This window comes from Sinohyriopsis cumingii, chromosome 15 (assembly GCF_028554795.1).
Source record: "Sinohyriopsis cumingii isolate HCF-2022 chromosome 15, ASM2855479v2, whole genome shotgun sequence".
NCBI lineage: Eukaryota > Metazoa > Mollusca > Bivalvia > Unionida > Unionidae > Sinohyriopsis > Sinohyriopsis cumingii.
Window position 1 is genome coordinate 49,284,477 of NC_142975.1, and position 19,975 is coordinate 49,304,451.

Genomic DNA, 19,975 nt, shown 5'->3' on the forward strand with positions numbered 1-19,975 from the left:
TACGATAACGGAGATGGTGGTAGGCATATTGCTCCATACAACGTAAATATTGCATCGGTGATAGCAATCAATCTGGTGTGTGATGTTATCGAAGGGAGTTACCAGGTGGATACCAAGCAATCAAATCAAGCTCAACAGGGGTATATCCTTTATTCGTTTTCACCAACAGCCCCTCCGGGATTTTTAATCGTTGAGAGTCCGATTAATCCGGTCTATATGCGATGCCATGATCGGTTTTTAACGAGAATTAATTTTAGAATTACCGATCAGTCAAATAACCTAATTGACCTACAAGAGGAGGAGTTAGTGATCACTCTGTTTGTAAGATCATAGCAGCAGGGGGGGCAATGACATCGACGCGGTCGTCGACGTGCTTACCGGACGCTGACGACGCTGGGGATCGACGCGCAGAAGGTGTTAATTAAACCAAATGACGTCCGGACGATCCCCTCGACGACGACGTCGTTTTTTTTTTACCAGGCGCTGACGACACTAGATCGTTGAGTGCAGAAAGTAATAATTAAGCAAAATAACGATTGGACAAAATGTCCGATTCGCCCCCCCTGCTGCTTTCTCTTGTTTGCCTAGCTTGCTGAAACATTTCTGAGACAAACCTTTTAAGCATGATAATGCATAAGCCCCTTGAAGTAAACAAATGAAATTGATATGCATGTTATATGAATATAATTATGACCTGATGATTTGTATGTCATTATGCCAATTTTTATTACAATTTCTATCTTTTGTTTGCATATGTTTTTATAAACCCCATGGGATAAATCATAATGATGCAAAGCCGATTCACGAACTGATTAATGTCAAGATTTCTTGACTGAAAGGAGATCTGACAGGCACCAATAAAACTTCATGTTCAGGTAACCTTTGAATTCCTTTCATGTTATGGGAGAGTTATCATTAGGAATATTCTGTTCCAAATGTCACTTTTCACTTTCAGCAGTCTGAAAGCTACAATCTGATTCATGAATCAAAAGGTCGATTGATCGATCGATCGATCGAGAGTGTGTGTGTGTGACTGATTTTTACCATAGCTTTAAAAAAATTCAGTCATATCACTACAATGTTTACAGTGTGGCAGTTTATAGTGATGTCTTGCACTGGGGCATCATGCCACAGACATGTAGCAAGATGTCCCACCCAGTCACATTATCCAGATACCAGGCCAACCAGTCCTTACACTAACCTCTTAATGCTGAACACGAAGCGAGGCAGCTGTTAGTACCAATTTTGTAAGTCTTTGGTATGACTTGGCCGGGGATCGAACCCAAGAATAAGGTTAGTAGAACATAATTTCATAATAGTAACCTGTAAGATATACTTACTGATAACTATATCTTAATTTTAATCAGATTGAGGCACTCACTTGTCCTGTTGACAATGGGGTTAGCTTCACTGTAGCATGTCATTTCATTATGATTTCAGTAATAATGCTAAGTCCGCTAGCAGTATTGCCCTGTATCTACTTTGTATGGTCTATTGTTCATCTGTTAATAATTGTATGTTACCACTCTGAATGGTGACCCCGAGTGGCTGAGTGGTCTAACCGTTATGGATCACTGCCATCTCACCTCTGTCTGCATGGGTTCCAGTCACGTGTTCAGCCTATGTGGGTATGTGAGAAAGCTTGCCAGTAGTTTCTTGCTGGTCGGTGGTTCCTTCAGGGATTTTCCCAGGTTCTTCCTCCACCATTAATACTGGCCGCCATGTATAGCCTCTCTTGTGCTGAAAAATGGCGTTAAACCCCACAACAACAACCACTCTGAAGGCACATTTCAGATCCAGTTTTAATCAAACCTATACTATGTACAATATTATTATGATCTCAAATATATCTGATAATGAGCATGATCTATGCATATTAATGAACTGATTTTGCAACTGAATGACTGAAATTATTCCCATCTTAGAGGCCATATTTCTTTTTGATTTTGATCAAACTTGAAAGATAGTAAGCAGTAGCCATCTATCTTAATGAGGTGATCCTGAATCTGACTCACTGAGCTTAATACTACTCTAGATACCTTATCTGACACGATTTTAATCAAATTTCCTAAGTTGGCTAATAATGAGTTGGCTGACATCATCAAGATTTTGGACAAGATCAATTATGTGCAAAATCCATGTGAATTTATAAGGTGATCTTGCATCTGATTGGCCGAACTTGTTAACATTCTAGTAACACTATATCAGATAAGGTTTTGATTGATCTTGTTTGTCTTATATCATCAAGATCTTGGACGAGTTTGATTATGAGCAAATGTAAATGTATCTATGAGGTAATTTGATATCTGAGTGCATGAGCATTTTAATAGCAGTAACTATTTATCTGTTGCTAATGTGTAGCTGTATGCTTGATTGCGCTGAAACATCACCATCCAGTCAAGAGGAATACATCCTCCCACCGACTGGAGAATTGTCAGTATGATGCAATCCTCTCATGCACCTGGCTTGGAACATGCACAGAACTGTCATACTTTTTAAGCACACCATGCTGCATGGATATTTTTCCAATATCATCAGCAGAGAAAATTGCTTATAGTGAATACTTACTGCATTAGTTTACTCCGTTTTAACAATTAATTTCAATCTCAGTGCTATGCTATTTATTCCATATTTTTTATTATTTGCCAGTAACATTTTCTTCTTTTGGAATTCAGTTTCTTACGGAACATATGAGTTAACATGTTTTTCCAACCTTTTGGGATTTGGGTACATCATCTTATTTTCCTCCAAAGTGAGTATTTTCAACTGGAGCCTGGATATGCCTTGCCATCAAAACAACTGAAGCCATGAAACAGAAAGCCATGTTACTTGCCATCATAGCTTAGCATGCTGACATCATCTCAGCATCATTGTTTAGTATGCTAAGAGAGTCCTCTTTCAATACAGAACCTTACAACACATACTGGAAGCTGTAGCCAAGAAATCATTAAACCCGCTTTCTCCCACAATGTTATTATCTGTGGAATTTCTACATATTTGCCGTGCCGTTACATTGGAATTATCAAAGGTCTTGCTTAATGAGAAAGTAAAGACCTTCTATGGGATATTCCATTTGAAGCCAAGACCATCTTTGGAGGACTCATTCCTAAGTTGGCTTCTCAAGACTTACGGTAATCATCAACATGGTTCCTTCCCAATTGCTCTTGGTCCATCGTAATAAAAAGGTAGACTGGGAAAGCGAATCACTCTCAGGGGCCATCTGCCAAGTTCTTTAAACAGACGCAGCCCCAGTACAATACAAATGCTCAAAATACAAGTCGGTTTTACGATGCACAGGAAATAGATGCCTCAGACCATCAAGAGGAAGTTCTCTGACCAGCCTTCCTATCCTAGCAAAGGAAGGATGGTGGTGGTGGTAGGAAACAGCCCTAGAGACCTAAACCCTCTTCTGACATGCATCCCTCTCCCAAACATCCCCATAGGTACTTGTCTATGCCGTTTTTCATAGGATTGGTCAACAATTACTGACATTAGTTGGTTCCTTTTCCATCATGATCACGAGTTACCAACTCCAGTTTTGGGAACAACCTCATTATTCAAAGATCCCATACTCTTTCGCCAATACCAATATGGTACAATCATAAAAGGTGCATACCCTTTTGCAAAAAGTAGCAGTCGAGATGATCCAGAACTATTAGTCCTCCCCATTCTATTCCTGGTTCTTCTTGACTACCAAGAAAGGTGTAATGTTTCACATTATAACTGATCTAACCTTTTACAGTATTTTCTTTTAGAGGAACCTCTCAAGATGGTGACCGCTTCCTCAATCCAGAATGCACTTTATACATCAAAATGGGGGTCTGAATTGACCTTCATGATGCCTATTTGCACACTGTGATAGTTTTCTTAGACCAGTTGTTGGTTCTGTCATTGGAATCTCTTCCACACTCTGTCTCTTCAACCGTGTTATGTGAGTAATAACGGCACAATTCTGATTACTGGGAACAAAGATTCTACATTATTTTGACTGTCTTGTCCACTATGTTCAGGCTCAGTCCCTCCATCAGAATATGTTGTTGGTCCAGGACTTCATTTACATTTGAATGAATTCCCTAATCTAATCCTGGTACATCTAGAGTCACTACGAGACAAAACCTTGTTTACCTGCACCTAGATTTGGTTCCTTTAGGATGTCTTACGGATGCCTTTGAAAGTTTCTCCTTCTCCCAAAGTGAAAATTATATAAAGAGTCTATATCAGCTCTGAATCCTCTAGGACCAGACATCTATCAATATTTGCGCTGGTGGATGAATTGGGACAGATTCCTGACTGGGGTTACCATACATGCACCTGACTCCACTTGTATCTTTTTACAGATACTTCAGATTTTCACCGAGGTGTTCATTTATATCCAGAGGGCGTATTTCTTCAAGCAGCAGAAGGTGGTCGACCACTGAGGCCTACCCCCCCCCACAATCAAGGCCCAATTTTACAATGTGGGCCTTGTAAGAGTGTTCATTTGAGGTTTGTATCAAGGGTTATAATAGAACCAAACTAATGCACGACATCCAAGCTAACCTAACAACTTGCTTACCTCCTACTGCAGAACAACTTGATAACTGCCTGCGTTCATTGCTTGACAAACATGTCCCAGCTACCAAGTGCAGAGTATCAATTCAAAAGTGTTCTCCATGTTATAGCAGTGTCAGGGACCAGCTTCGCACTCAAAAAGAGACTGCTGTAAAGCTGAGAGGCTTTGGCTTTCCTCCAGACTCACTATTCATAAGCAAATCTATGAAGCCGCTAAAAAGAATGTCGCAAATATAGTCCATGCAGCGAAATCAGCCCACTACACTACTAAGATCATGGAAAGTTCCAGCTGCAAAGAGCTCTTTGAGATTACTAGCAAGCTAATGTCAAGGAACAAATCTACATCACTTCCAACTACCTTCTCTCCAGTCAACCTTCTGGACATGTTTGCAAATTTCTTCAGTGACAAAGTACAAACCATTAGAGATCAGCTTGACAACACAATTTCAATTGACTCGTCGTCACCATACAGTTGGGATACAGAATTTGAGTGGCAACCATTAGCAGCATTTGAACCTGTCTCTATGGATTTTGTACGTACAATCCTGATGAAGAGTGCACCAAAGTCATGTGAACTTGATCCAATTCCAACATCACTGCTGCTTGAGTGCTTGCCTTCACAAACTGATGTTATTAATACCTCTCTCTCATCCGGGGAATTCCCATCATTTTTCAAAACTGCCATTGTAAAGCCTCTGCTGAAGAAACCAACACTAGACCATAATGCTTTAAAGAACTACCGCCCAGTTTCTAATCTCCCATTCATATAAAACATCTTAGAAAAGGTTGTTCTATCCCAGCATGCATCTCATCTAAATTCAAAGTCTTTTTAGTAATGTACAATCTGCATATCATCCTTGCCACAGTACTGAAACTACTCTTCTAAAAGTAGTTAATGACATTCTCTCTGCGTTGGATAGCGGAAAGATTACAGTCCTCACCCTCCTTGATTTGTCTGCAGCATTTTACACAATAGACCATGATATATTCCTTCACCGTCTCCAACATGTATTTGGCATTCATGATAAGGTCTTACTGTGGTTCAAGTCCTACTTGGTCAACAGGACACAAATTGTATCTGCAAATGGAATACACTCCAGCCCAGTTGATCTATGTTGTGGTGTTTCACAGGGGTCTGTACACTCAGTTGCTCTCAAGTGTCATAGATCATCATCCAGTGTCTCACCAATTGTACACTGATGACACCCAAATATACAAATCTAGCCACCCAACTGAAGTTGATGCTACCATCCAAGGTGTAGAGAGGTGCACTTCTGATGTGAAATAATGGATGACATGTAACAAGCTGCAGATGAATGATGATAAAACTGAGGCCATTCTGATCACAACACAGACTTTCTCATTCACATCCTTTACCTCAAACAATAAATATCAGCAACACCAACATTAAATTCACACAATCAGTATGAAACCCAGGTGTTACTCTGGACAGTACTCTCACATTGCACCAACATGTCATGAACATATGCGAGGCTGCATATCTTGAGCCGAGACGCATCAGCTCCATTCGCAAATATCTTTCAGACGATGCCACTAAAACACTTGTGTGTTCATTAGTACTTTCAAGACTGGACTATTGTAACTCAATTCTGTCCGGTTCATCTCAAAATCTGCTCCAGAAACTTCAAAAACTTCAAAACACAACTGCTCGGATCATACTTGAGTACCACAATCATAGCACACCTACCTGCTGCTCTGTACCCTACACTGGCTATCCATTCGATCCAGAATCAAACACAAAATTTGTTCTCTGTGCTACGTTTCACTGTCAGACTCTAGTCCAACATACCTATCCGACGTCACCCATGTGTACACACCAGCAAGATACTTACGTTCCTCTTCTGACAATCATATACTCATTATTCCCACTATGAAAACAAAGTCATATGGACAGCATTCTTTTACATACCAGGGCCCAGCAACGTTGAATGAATTGCCCACTGAACTTAGACACAAAGACCACATTCAGGAGGGCTCTCAAAACTCACTTATTTCGACTGCAAGAACAAACTTAAAGACCTAATAATGTTTCCTACCTTAAATATTCTCAGCATGTTTTTTAATGTTTACTAATTTCATGGTGTTTGTTTTTGTAATCATATCATTATATGTTTTCTTTTATCTTATAGGTGTTGTCTAATGTTGTAAAGCGCTCAGAGCTTCTAAAGATTAGGCGCTATACAAAGTCCTCATTATTATTATTATTACTAATCAGTGAAGAAAAATGTTATTTTTCGATTGAACTTCTTTGATGTAGCTGAATTAGTTATACTATTTGCAACAAGATTAACTGAATACGAGTAAATAGCAAAATATTTTCCAGCAGCATATATTGATAATTGTTTTTGATTCTCCTGTATCAAGATTAACTGATTTAATAGGTAGTGGTATATTTTTGTGTCTGCCAGACAGTCCTCATTTGGTATTTTCTCTGTGTTATCACCTGAAGATTTTCAACATTATTAGTCAGTTCAAGTATTCTGCCTACCACCCTGAGAGTCAAAGTGTTTTATATAGATTTCATCAAACTCTGAAAAAATGATTTGGTCATAGTGTTTTGATACTGGAGAAGATTGGGATGAAGGCATTCATTTACTGTTGCTTGCTATTTGGGCATTAGTTCCAGAATCTTTAGGATTCAGTCCCTTTGAACTAGATTTTGAACATAATGTACATAGACCATTGAAGTTCTAAAAAAAGAAACTTCTTTCTAATGATGATACATTAATTAATCTTCATTTTAATTATAAACTGTCAAAGGTTTATGACGTTGCATAAACTAATCTGCATTCTATTCAGTCAAAAATGAAATTAAGGTATGATAAAAATACAAGGGAAAGGAGTTTTCAGCCTGGTGATACAGTTCTGGCTCTCTTGCCTTAACAAAAAATCCTCTTCAGGCCAAATATTATGATCCATACACAGTTGAAAAGAAAGTAAATGATTTAAATTACATCATCAATACCCCTGGGAGGTGAAAACAAAGACAACTTTGCCATATAAATATTTTGAAGGAGTATGGTGATAGAGATAGGTTAATCTTGCAATTAATTTAGTTGTACTTGTCTCACAGTAAGGATTTAAGCAATGGAATGCAATTTGCCTTTATTGACTTTGGAAAACCAATCTTCAAAATTCAGAAATTATGAATAATCTGAACCAGAAACTTTCACATTTCCTGCAACAAGAAACAAATGAACTAAAACAGATATTACTTGAATACGATATGTTATTGTAAGAACAAATAAAATCTACCATGATGCTGAAATTGTAAATTCCACACCTGTGAAACAACACCTGTACAGGATAAATCCTTTCAATCAGGAATGTTTGAAAAAAGAAATTCAGTATTTGCTGGAGAATGATTTTAGACAACCGAGTAAAAGTGACTATAGTTCACCGAAACCAGATAATATTTACACATGTGCACCGATTGTAGAAAGGTGAACAGTGTGACTAAACAAATTCATGTCCATTACCAAGAATCGTTGACTGCATTGATAAAATGCGAAATGCAAAGTAAGTCACCAAATTTGACCTTTTGAAATGATTTTGGCAAATTCCACTGATGGAAAGGGCAAAGGAAATTTTGGCATTCATGGCTCCAGATGGTCTTTATCAATATAAAGTGATGCTGTTTGGGATTAAAGGTTCGAATAGTACTTTTCAACGTCTAATGACCATGATTACATTTGGTCTGGATAACTGTGATGCTTTTATTGATGATGTCATCATCTAAAAGGATGCCTGGGAAGATCATTTGGCAACAATTCAGAAAGTCTTGGACAGACTCACTGATGCAAATTTGATAATAAATCTAAAAGTGAGTTTTGCCATGGTTGTCACTTCTAGGACACATCATGGGACATGGACAAGTTAAACCTATAGATGCTACGGTCAAGGCTATCCCTGAATTCCCTGTGCCTCTCAGTAAAAAGCAACTAATGCAATTTTTGGATATGGCTGGATACTATTGGAAATGATGCTCCAATTTTTTGATAACTGCTGAACCCCAGACAAATTTATTGAGCAAGAAAACTAAGTTTCACTGGTTTAAAAAATGTCAGGAGGCTTTTGATAAGTTAAAGGCCATACTTAAGTGTGCACCAGTTCTTTCAGCTCCTAATTTCAGTCAATCATTTAAACTGTCGATGCAAGTGATGTTGGGGTTGGAGCAATTTCAACTCAAGAAGACAAATGGTGTTGATAGAGATCCAGTGTTCTAAGAAATTAAATAAGTACCAGAGAAATTATTCCACAATTGAGAAGGAATGTTTGGCATTGATATTGGCATTACAACACTCTTAAGTCTATTAGTTCAGCTCCTTCTCCAATTATTGTTTATTGTGTGTTGTGATAACAACCCCCTTACTTTCAATGGCAAGATGAAAAACAAAAAAATTAAGGTGGAGTTTGATGTTTCAGCAATACTGACATCAGGCATGTCAAGGGAAAAGACAATTTAATAGCAGATGCACTCTCACATGTATAGTAATATATTGTTTCATACTTTGTTATTCATAAGATTTCATCTTTATTAATTTTTTTAAATGTATATTTGACTAATAATAAAAAGAAAGCTTTATTGCATAAATCTTTCTTTTTCTTTATGAAGGTAAGTGTTATGTATATTTAATTTACATAGTTTGTTAATTATGCTTAAATTTTTCCTTATTTCATTACATGCTATTGTGATGGAACATTTTATGTTGGACTGGACATTGCCCAAAATTGAGTTAATTTCTGCTTGACCTCATTGACCTTTTTAAAATTTTTATTGTGTAAACAAGTACCTACATAGCCAAATTATTTTCTCTGTGTATGGGCTTAATATTAGGATCATTATTAATAGAAGTAAATATGTTTATTTGGGTCTAGGTTTTGGAATTTCCCGAGTGTAATCCAGGTTATGGTTTTTATTTTGTAAACATTGGGATCATTCTAGAAGGTTATTTTCCAATAGGTAATGTTTTTTTTTTAAAAATAGCAAATGCTAACTGTGACCAGAGGTCAAGTAGAGAATTACATAATCCTGCAGCTGAGAGGGTTATTTCATTGGTGCTTTAAGTCTTAGCACAATCAAGTTGTATTTATAATATATGTTGTGACCAGTAATATTTGGGCTGAATTTTATTTCTTCAAATTAATGAATTCAAATGATTATTTTCTCTGGAAATACAAAAGTGCTTTGATAAAATCTTTGATAGAGACATTCGCAGGAATTTATGGTGAATTCAAACCTGGAGCTATATTACTGTGATTCAACAAGAGACTGTTGAAACATCAACATGAGTGGTCTAAAGCGCTCACCATTTCGGATCATTGCCATCTCACCTCTGTCCGAGTGGGTTCGAGTCTCAGGCTCGGCTAGCGTGGGTATGTGGAAAAGCCTGACAGTAGCTTCTCGTGGGTCGGTGGTTCTTCCCTGGGTTTTCCAGGGTTCTTCCTCCACCAGTTATACTGGCCGCCACATATAGCCTATCTTGTGCTGAAAAATGGCGTTAAACCCTAGAACAACAACACATCAACACTTTATAAACTACCAGACACATTATCACTGTCAGTTTTGGGATTTATTCTGGACTGGGGGGGGGGGATCGAGTGGCCGAGTGGTCTGAAGTGCCCACCATTACAGGTCACTGCCATCTCACCTCTGTATGCATGGGTTTCGAGTCTCAGGATCAGTCAATGTGGGTACACGAGACAGCTTGCCAGTAGCTTCTCATGGGTTGGTGGTTCTTTCCGGGGTTTTCCTGCACCATTTATACTGGCCATCATGTACAGCCTATCTTGTGCTGAAAAATGGCATTAAAACGTATAACAACATGTTCTCACCTTGTACTGAATTTTATTCAGGACTTGAAATTTTTAGGACTTGTGTCCGTAATTCTTGGATTATTTTGGGATTTAATTCGCAATACTGTAAGTTCTTTTTTCTAATTTTCATGTTGTATTCTAGGGAAATAAATTATTTGATAAATTTTACAAAACTTGTTGTCTTTCACTCTTTTCTGTTACTTATTTCAAGAGCATACACTAATAACAATTTACTGCACAGCTCTTTACACAAGATTATAGCTGCTTTCAGCTTATAATTTTGACTGCTTAAGCTCCAATCCTTTCCTGTTTTTGTGACCCACAAACTAGACTGGCATAAAGCTTGGTGCATATATAACATGAACAATATGTATATGCCATTTAGTTTCTAAATCAATGTTGCCTTGCTGTGTCCTTGGGAAAGGCACTTAACTCCCATTTTCTCTGCATGATATAGCTAATCATGTGTAAGAAGTACTTTACTGGAAAACCAGGAAACCAATCAAAACAAATCATTGCTTCCTGACATCCAAATCATGGAGTTTTGCCTTGGTAAATAACTGGCTATCCACAAAGTTCAAGCAGAATAACATTAATGGCCTGCCTTTGTAAATCTTTATGCTTAACACATTCTGTCTAATCTGAAACAGTACAACTTTAAACCACTCTTTAGGTCAATTATCAATGGGTTGTAACTTTAAACCCATTATACATGCACTTGGGATTCAGTTTAATTCCAAAAGCACCAATATTTAAAGATTTTATGTTTCTCACCAACAACAAATTTAAATATCCAATATAAAATTTGAGTAATATACATCAATGCGAGTTTGGTCTGAGGGTAATCCATAATTTATAGTAACAATAATATATTACTTATTAATAGAACTGCAAAAAATGATACCACTGATGAACTAAAATGAATCCCCTTTCTGTAAGGCATCATTCTGCTGTGATTGAATATAAATATATAAAAATGTCATGGTAATTGAAACTGTATGACTTTAGACCATAATGACCCACTCCTATGGCCTTGGGGGAAGGAGTTTAGTGAAATGTCAACTTGGTGGTTTGGGATCATAGGGTAACAGACATACAGATAGATGGATCATGGAAGAAATAAGTGTCTCCAGGACATTAGTCTTTGATCCTATAAACCCTTGTAAAAATCTCTCTTCTCAGTGGAAACAATCTTAAAATATTGCATGTTACAATTATAAATGACAGAATGTACCCAGAAAGACAGACATGTTGGTAAGTCAAGCAAATTTATGAGAACAATTAACACTTATGTATAATCTTAAATAAAATGTACACAGTTAATAAATATGGATTAATTATTCTTTAAAAATAGTCGTTTCAACACACAAAAAATAACTGATGTGAAATGGAAATATAAAATGTAAAATGAAAATTTCATCATGTGAGGTGTCAATTATTACCAAGGCCAAACCATGCGAGTTGCCTATGTCACTAGAAAATGACATGAAGTCCCATTTCTTCAGAATGATATAGATGATAAAGTGTTGAAAATGTCATTAAAAACCAATGTTTTTTTATTAAAATTCCAAAAAGTGCTTGTTCACAAGTGTCATTGCAAACTAGGGAAATTGTTTGTCATTTAAAGTCCTTAGAGGGTTTGTTCACAAGTGTCATTATAAACCAGCAAACGTCTATGTGATGAAACATTATTAGAGGGTTTGTAAACAAGAGGTCCAATGAGTCTAAGTTCACTAACCCTAGCCAAAATCTACTCAACAGTCAAATGAAGAACAGTTGAGGAAGAAATATCGATTGGTGGTGTTTGCTATCACAATTTCTTCATATCTGTTGATTATGAAAAATAAATATTGTATGAAAGTTTGCCGACCATCTTCAAACATTTCTGATAGCAAAAATGGAGAATTGGTATAAAATTTAAAGACCTTTAAACAATGATGCTGTTTCAAATTTGATCAAAAGGTGATGTTTTAAAAATAATTTGTTCAGACTTTTCTAATTTTAGTAAGAGCTACCATAATGATCACCAGATCTGCATCATTTGTCCAAATTTTGAAGGCTTTGACACAAAGTTACTCCTCATACTCAAATAAGCAGGTTTTGGGAATATGCTATTTAAAGGTTTTACTATTTATAATGCTACTGATCACAGACCAGAAAAGTTTATGGGATGGCCTGTTGTCTGTTGACCCTAGTTCAATGTCCATCCATCTGTTTCCATGTTTTTGTGTCCCTACTTGTGAATTACTTGAGGATTCTCTTTACATGTTATACAGATATCCTTACCAGGGTCCTAAATCAAAATAGTGATGCTTACACATCCAATACTGCCACCACAAAAGCCATCTTGAAAATCTCATTATCATTTGTCCTCCTAAATGGATGGTCATATCAACATGGAAATTTCACTGAAAGATTTCTTACAATATTTATTTCGTTCTATATGAAAATGATGGTGATTAAAGACTCAATATGGCCACCATAGTGACCATCTTGGAACTCTTGTTTCTGCTACTCCTCCTGAATTGAAATGTCATATCAAAATGAGTTTTTCACTAAAATTATTTCTATGTATTAGTCATAACTGTGGCCATATTTGGTGTCAGGTTGTTGTCATGTGTGCAAACCTAAGGATGACTGCTTGCTGGTAAATTTAATTCTTGGATAAAGTGAAATTTTTATATCACCAAGGGTCCACAATCATTAAAACATCGTACTGGTGACATCATGTTGTAATGATCTTATCATTTTGCACTGTGCTGCAAGAACTGATTTTGAAAAGCAGAACACCTTAAAAGACCTTTAAGCCAGGTTGCTTTACTGATGGTTAATCAGCCCTTGGCTCGATTTTTGAAACTCTGAACTAATGCAAAAAACAATTTGTTTATATGCCTGACCTAAATGAGAAATTAATTTCAGCCAAAAATAGTAAATACTTAGGTCATATTAGAGTAGTGGTGCTTAAATTATTCGCTCATGAAATACAAATAAAATTGAATGATAAAAGTCAAAGTAACATCAATGTTTCAGATGTGTATCAGCACCTTTTTAATGTGCTGAATTACAAATTTATATAAGTCCCTTTTTTATTGGTTTTCTAAAATAATACCTTTTAACAGTGTCCACTTTTAATTGAAGACTGATATCTTTTGCATAAGTCTGAGAGACTTGAATGCTGTTTAGCAATATTTAAGGTTGCTTACAGTAGTGGCTTGTCATCATGCTCAAGAATGAAATCACAGTTAACAGGACGGTAATGAAGTCAACTCTATTAATTTTGATGGTGAATTTTGGGAATTCACTTAAAATAAATTTTTACCAGAGAAACAGAATTTCAATCTGCAAATAGTTTTCTACAAAAGCATGACATTGTTTAAATATTTTCTCCCAACTTCCCTTTAAAGTGATTTAAATAATTACAAAGTGTGATGTAATCTACAAGGTCAACAAGACTGTCTAGTACATCATGGCCAACATTACCTGTACATAACTTAATACAATTTAGCCAAATACATTAAAATCACAATGATCTTGGTGTTAATATAAAGCCTCAAATTAAATCTGATTTCAATCCATTAAATCCTTTTAAGGCTACTGAACAGAAACTCAAGGACAAAGTTCAAAGTAAACATAAGGTCCATAACACCATCTAAATGATCCCAACATGAAAATCTGAAGACCATGGTCCTCATGTAAAACCTAAAAAAATCTTATCTAATTTTAATTCATCAAATACTTCAAAAGTTCTACAACAGAAACTAAAAGACCATGTGTTAGGTCAAATGTGGGACATAATTGTTTAATTGTGCCTTTTCAAATCAAAACCAGACTACAAGTCATTAAGTGAGAAACATTCTGTTCAAGCTACATTTATTTCACCCACCACACATTTAAAAATATAAATATGTTGAAATTAATGTTTATTGTTGTGCTCTTGTGATAAAAGAATCTGAGTTTTTTCCAGTTTGTGCACTATGATCACAATAGGTCACATGATAAAAGTTGGCAGTCTAATGACAAATTCAATAGAGATATTTCCCAAGAATCTTAAAAATTTAAGAAACTCACTTACTAAATTAACTTGTCCCAATGGGCTGTTGGAGAGTATTTTTTTATTCAGAGGTTTCATAGTATTTGCACTGAACCTCAGACTTTTGCAAACACTAATCAACTACTATAGGCTAATTAGCAGTCTGAGAGCTACAACCCAGTATGCACAACTCAGTTGTTAGTATTGTTTTGTTTGTTTTTTTATTTTACACCTAATCATGATGTGAATAATTAAACTACAGACCCATATCTGATTATCGGTAACTGAATTTATTATACTCCAAATTCAGTGTTCTGTCTTGCTTTTTCATAATAAAAGATACCCATTTCAAAGTGACCAAAAGCAATAAACATGCCCCAAAATACAGAACAATAAAACTTGAATAGCTGCCAGAACTATAAAACTAGAATGCACCATTAATGTGGGGTATTAACTCAGTCAAAGTCAGTCATAAAATATCAAAAACTGAACTAAGGCTATATCTTATTTAATATGAAGCCTGTACCAAACATTATTTTCAATCCCCCAGTCATCTGAAACATTTTAAGCAGAAAGAAAATTGATGCTATAGTCTGACTCTACATCCCCGTTTGTTTGTACCTTCCTACCGATTTCAAAAACGAGAATGTTTAATGTGATAAAAAGTGCACAGAACTAATTCAACTGAATCATTGATTTATAATTTCTAACCTGTGACCAGAATGGCACTAATGCTGGCATGCCCTGCACCATTTCATGCTTAACGGACTTTCCATACTAACACGGCGCCATATTGCGTACGCTATAGGCTAGTTTATTTCCATCAGACAACATAATGACGTAGTTCATCCTGTTAGGCAACTGCTGAATAATTGTGTAAATTACATAACGTTGAGAGTTTGGAATTATATCCCTCTGCATATATGAACACAGAAATTAAATCGCTTGTTAAATCCACATGAAAAGCAAATTTGTAGTTGTCATTATGTTCCTTTGTTTGATTCGACACTATAAATATCGGAAGCAGATGACTTATGCATGTACATCTGTAGTAGTGTTACACGCCTTTGCTGAAAATGGACTTGTCCAGAAACTGGAAATGGATCCGAGCATGTCTATTACACTGAAAACTTCTGTTAAGCATGAAACGTGCATAAGATGATGGTGTTAGGGCTACTCTACTCAGTCAGGTTAGAAACTATAAATCAATGAATGAATTGACTAAATTCCTTGCACTTTTTATCACATTAAAGGTTTCCATTATTTAAATCGGTGGGGGGTACAAACAAATGGTTTTGTATTATCAGACTATAGATGGATGGACATAAAATGAGAGGATGCAATGGAATTGGGCAGACATGGATATAGTAAAAGTCATACAAGTCATATATGCTTTTAATACCAACTATTTCAGTAACAGGTGCAACTTTTTTAGAATTTGCTTACAAATACTATTAAATAGTGATTATACAGTAAGAGGAAACTTTTAGACAAGCCCAACCTAAAAGTGTGATCCAGTATAAACTAGATTAAATGTTTCACATGCTGAAAAGAATTTGCACTACCCTATATTGTGATGATTAGACCTGACATGCTCTTTTCCTGACCAGTATAGTACCAGGTCACCATTGTAAAAGTCCACTGTGATCAATAATTTTCATCAGGAAGTTTTTTGACAACAGTTAAGGTGCATAGCATTCAATAATCAAGACTAAATAGACTTAAACTATATAAATATTAAATTTTACAATAACAATTACTATTTAACTTGAGTTAATGCGCCTATATGACCACACTGACATACACTTGAACTCTTTGTGTTTTCATTGTCTTCATTAGAATAGGGAAGTGGTATATGAATACGGCAATATATATTTTTTAAATGCACGTGTACAACATTTCACCATGAAAGCAAACTCCATGCAATAATTCTTAAAAGTTTAATTCATAAAAGTCTAAATCCTGAAAGTTTAGTTTTGTTATATTTACATAAATCAGAAAAATTTGCAAGGTAAGATTTTATTGATCAATCAAAAAGTATGTACAGTGTAAATTTTATTTGACATGTCTGACATGAAAGATACAGTGACATATACTGTCCATCCAAACCTCTGTTACTGTATTCCAGAACAATACGCTTGCATCTACAAAACTTACTCCATGTTAACCTCCATGTATACATTTTCACCAAGTACCACTACCCAATGCAAAATTACTAGTTCTGCATTGCTGAATTACATAGGTTCCTCTGGATTTTCAAAAAAATTATTACCTTGCAAAAGTCTGAGCATACTATGCCTGAGGAAATTTTGTGATTAATTGAAATACTATAATTTGAATACATGTAGTATTGTGGACATTAATTTTTGTGGCTTTACAAAAATAGCATTTTCTTCCATGCTTATATTCTTGTAAATCTTGGAGTATTCCTGTTGTTTCTGCAGTAGAATTGTTGTCCACTGGGTCAGTAAATTCACAATTTGTACACTCATGTTAGTAACCACAAAATCCACCGATTTGAAACCCCACATAAAATACTTAATTCACAGCATTCAAGCATGCTGAATACAAAATGCTTTGTCTCTAAATATTTATCCTATCCAAATAAATCTTTGATCGATTGAAGTCTGCCAAAGTGAAACTGTTAACTAGTACTTTTCCTCTTCTTTTTACTGAAATCCACCAAAATTTAAAATAGCTCAGTAAAAAAAGAAACCATAACATCCAAAAACAGTCTAAAGTAAAAAGCACATACATTGGGCAATCTAAAAAGATTGCTTCCTTGCTCTGGATGATTCATGATTATTAGAATTATTAGAGTTTTCCCTGACCTAGATCATAAATATCTTAGATATTATAGATTTCAAAATTGTCAGCTATGTCACATTGCCTTCTTCGGCAACTACTGTTGATCACATGACTTGTAACGGTCACATGATACAAGAAAACTGGTCTAGATGGTGGCAATTCAACCCCTTGTCCCTCTTTAGTGTTGGCCTCTGCTGTCACATTTCAAGACGAAAGTGGTAAACTACTATTCTTGTACAAATGTATACACTTACAATCATCATCCTGAACATAAGAGGTCATGAATAAAATCTTTAGAGCTAACTCACTAGTCTCTGATGAGGAAGATTAAACTGAACAAGTAGACCATGTGACAGCTGCTCAAGTAAATGGCTATCCAGAGAGGATTTTCAAAATTCCAGAGAAGAAGGAAAAAAAACCACCAAATATTAAACCAGTAGTGGCCTAAACAAAATCAACACTGGTATGCCATACATCCACAGTACATCAGAAGTCCTAACTAGAATATTCAGAAAACATGGGATTAATATATATCACAAACCATACAAATCTTTAAATAAACAACTTATAAATGTGAGGGACAAAAAAAAATTTGAAAAAATGTGGTATGGTTTTATCATATCGAATGAAGTGATTGTGAGAATGACTGTTGGTGAAACAGGCGTGTTAGAAACAAAGATTAAGGAACACATCAATACTGTAGCATATGGGAAGTTCCATCATTCTGAATCAGACTAAGGTCATCACATCTGAGGACGACTCATGGAAAAGGAAGGTGAAGGAGGCAAATGAAATACAACCACTGAGACCAACACTAAACTGGACATTAGAGGCTTCAATTACCACCAATCTATACCCATCTCCTTATATCACGTGATCATTATAGATCACATGATGAGCAAATAGTCACTGATGAAAGCAGTGATATTGATGAAATTTTCAAACTCAAATACTGAAGATATTTATGCTCTGAGTAAGGGAAAATTCTAATAATTCTTATAATCATCAGTTGATTTGTTTCTGAGTTATAGGAAAATGAACACCAAAATAGAACTTTCTACTTCTCGATTTCTTGTTCAAATAGATTTGAGACTGCAGGTACCATTTTCACAAAGTTTCTATACAGGAATGCACACAAAGATATTGAACAAATTCATGATAGAAAAGGGACAAAAGTTGTCATGTGTTAGACTGACAGTACTCCTTCACTATAAGGCCCTTCCTTATCTGTTCCTGTTACAAGACAGACATAGTCTTGGATCCCATTTCATTATATTGTGTTAAAATTTTAAGTAATATGTACTCATATAAGGCAATATAGCCTCTGGTTCCCAATGCCAATGTTACAATGAGGGAGTACCATAACAGAAGATCACTACATAATAAAGTGACTTTAGCAACAACATGGTACACTTCTGTGACGCCAATAAACAGTACTACCATGAGGTGTACTGCACTCTTTGATACAAATGTTTATATAAAAACGTATGCAAACATAGGTCAAATACACATACATTTTAATGTAAACTCAATTGATATTGCTCTTTGAATATGTGCCAGATCAAGAATTTTAAACAAATAATCTTACATTTTACAACAAAATGATACACAGAATACCTGACTTGATGAATGTACATAACACAAATTATGCAGCTGAATGTTAAATGATCATAACCCAGCCAAACTATTCAAGACATGTCACCTGCATGAGTGAAAAATCTGTTGTGGCATATTAATTGATAATTTTCTACACAAGATGTTATATTTGCTTGTTTTGATGTTCATATTGGAATATTTATATGTTACTGGAACTGGAACCATTGGTACATCATGGTTGTGTACACATGTGACTTTTGAAGAGCTGAAGCAAAATATCTCCACTGATACCAAAGCAATACAGCAGATATGAAAAATCTATACTGATGGTAGCAATTTAAAAAATAAAAAATAAAAATAAAAACCATATTAACATGCCATAACAAGATTCAAACTAAACAATGGCCATTGTGTAACATGCAATACACAATGGCAGATTGTTGATTTTAGATCTGAGTGCAACATATGCATGGTATATACACCCTGCTTCAATAACTTAACTTTCAATATATACATATCACAGTCATAAAAATTATTCAAAAATACAATGAAAACCCATTTTAGCAAGATCAAACATTTTTCTCGCTTATCTGTCATATTCAGTATCAGTATTAAGGATAGCTGTCTGCACAGGACAGAACTTTGTTCCCTCCAGTGTCCTTCTACTGACAACTTTCAGTTTATTTTAACATGTATAAATACTTCTAACCACTGCCATTTTTCATACATTTTCATCACTACTGCCTCATACAGCCTGTTTCTCTATTCAGAAGTAAAATATAGCATACAAAATCATGAACAATAGAATATCAAGTAGAAAGTATGATATACACTCACATTTTGCATATTTATTTAAGCAAATCCCCAAATGGCTATGTCTGTGAATCTATTTTATCTAGAGCCAAATGTAGTTAATGGTATTTCATGTTGTACCTTAGTTATGCCACTGACAAAAAAATGATATAATTATATACAATTTCTAAATTCTCTTGATACATTTAATGAGATTTTGTTGTATGGTAGTTGGCTATGATAGATGGGTACATTTGTATTTACCATTCATTTTAATAACCTTGATTGCAGTTAAATGTAGTGTTATCCTTAGTTCACCCTGGCCCCAAAGTGGGGTATGTTACAATTAGCTACTGAAAG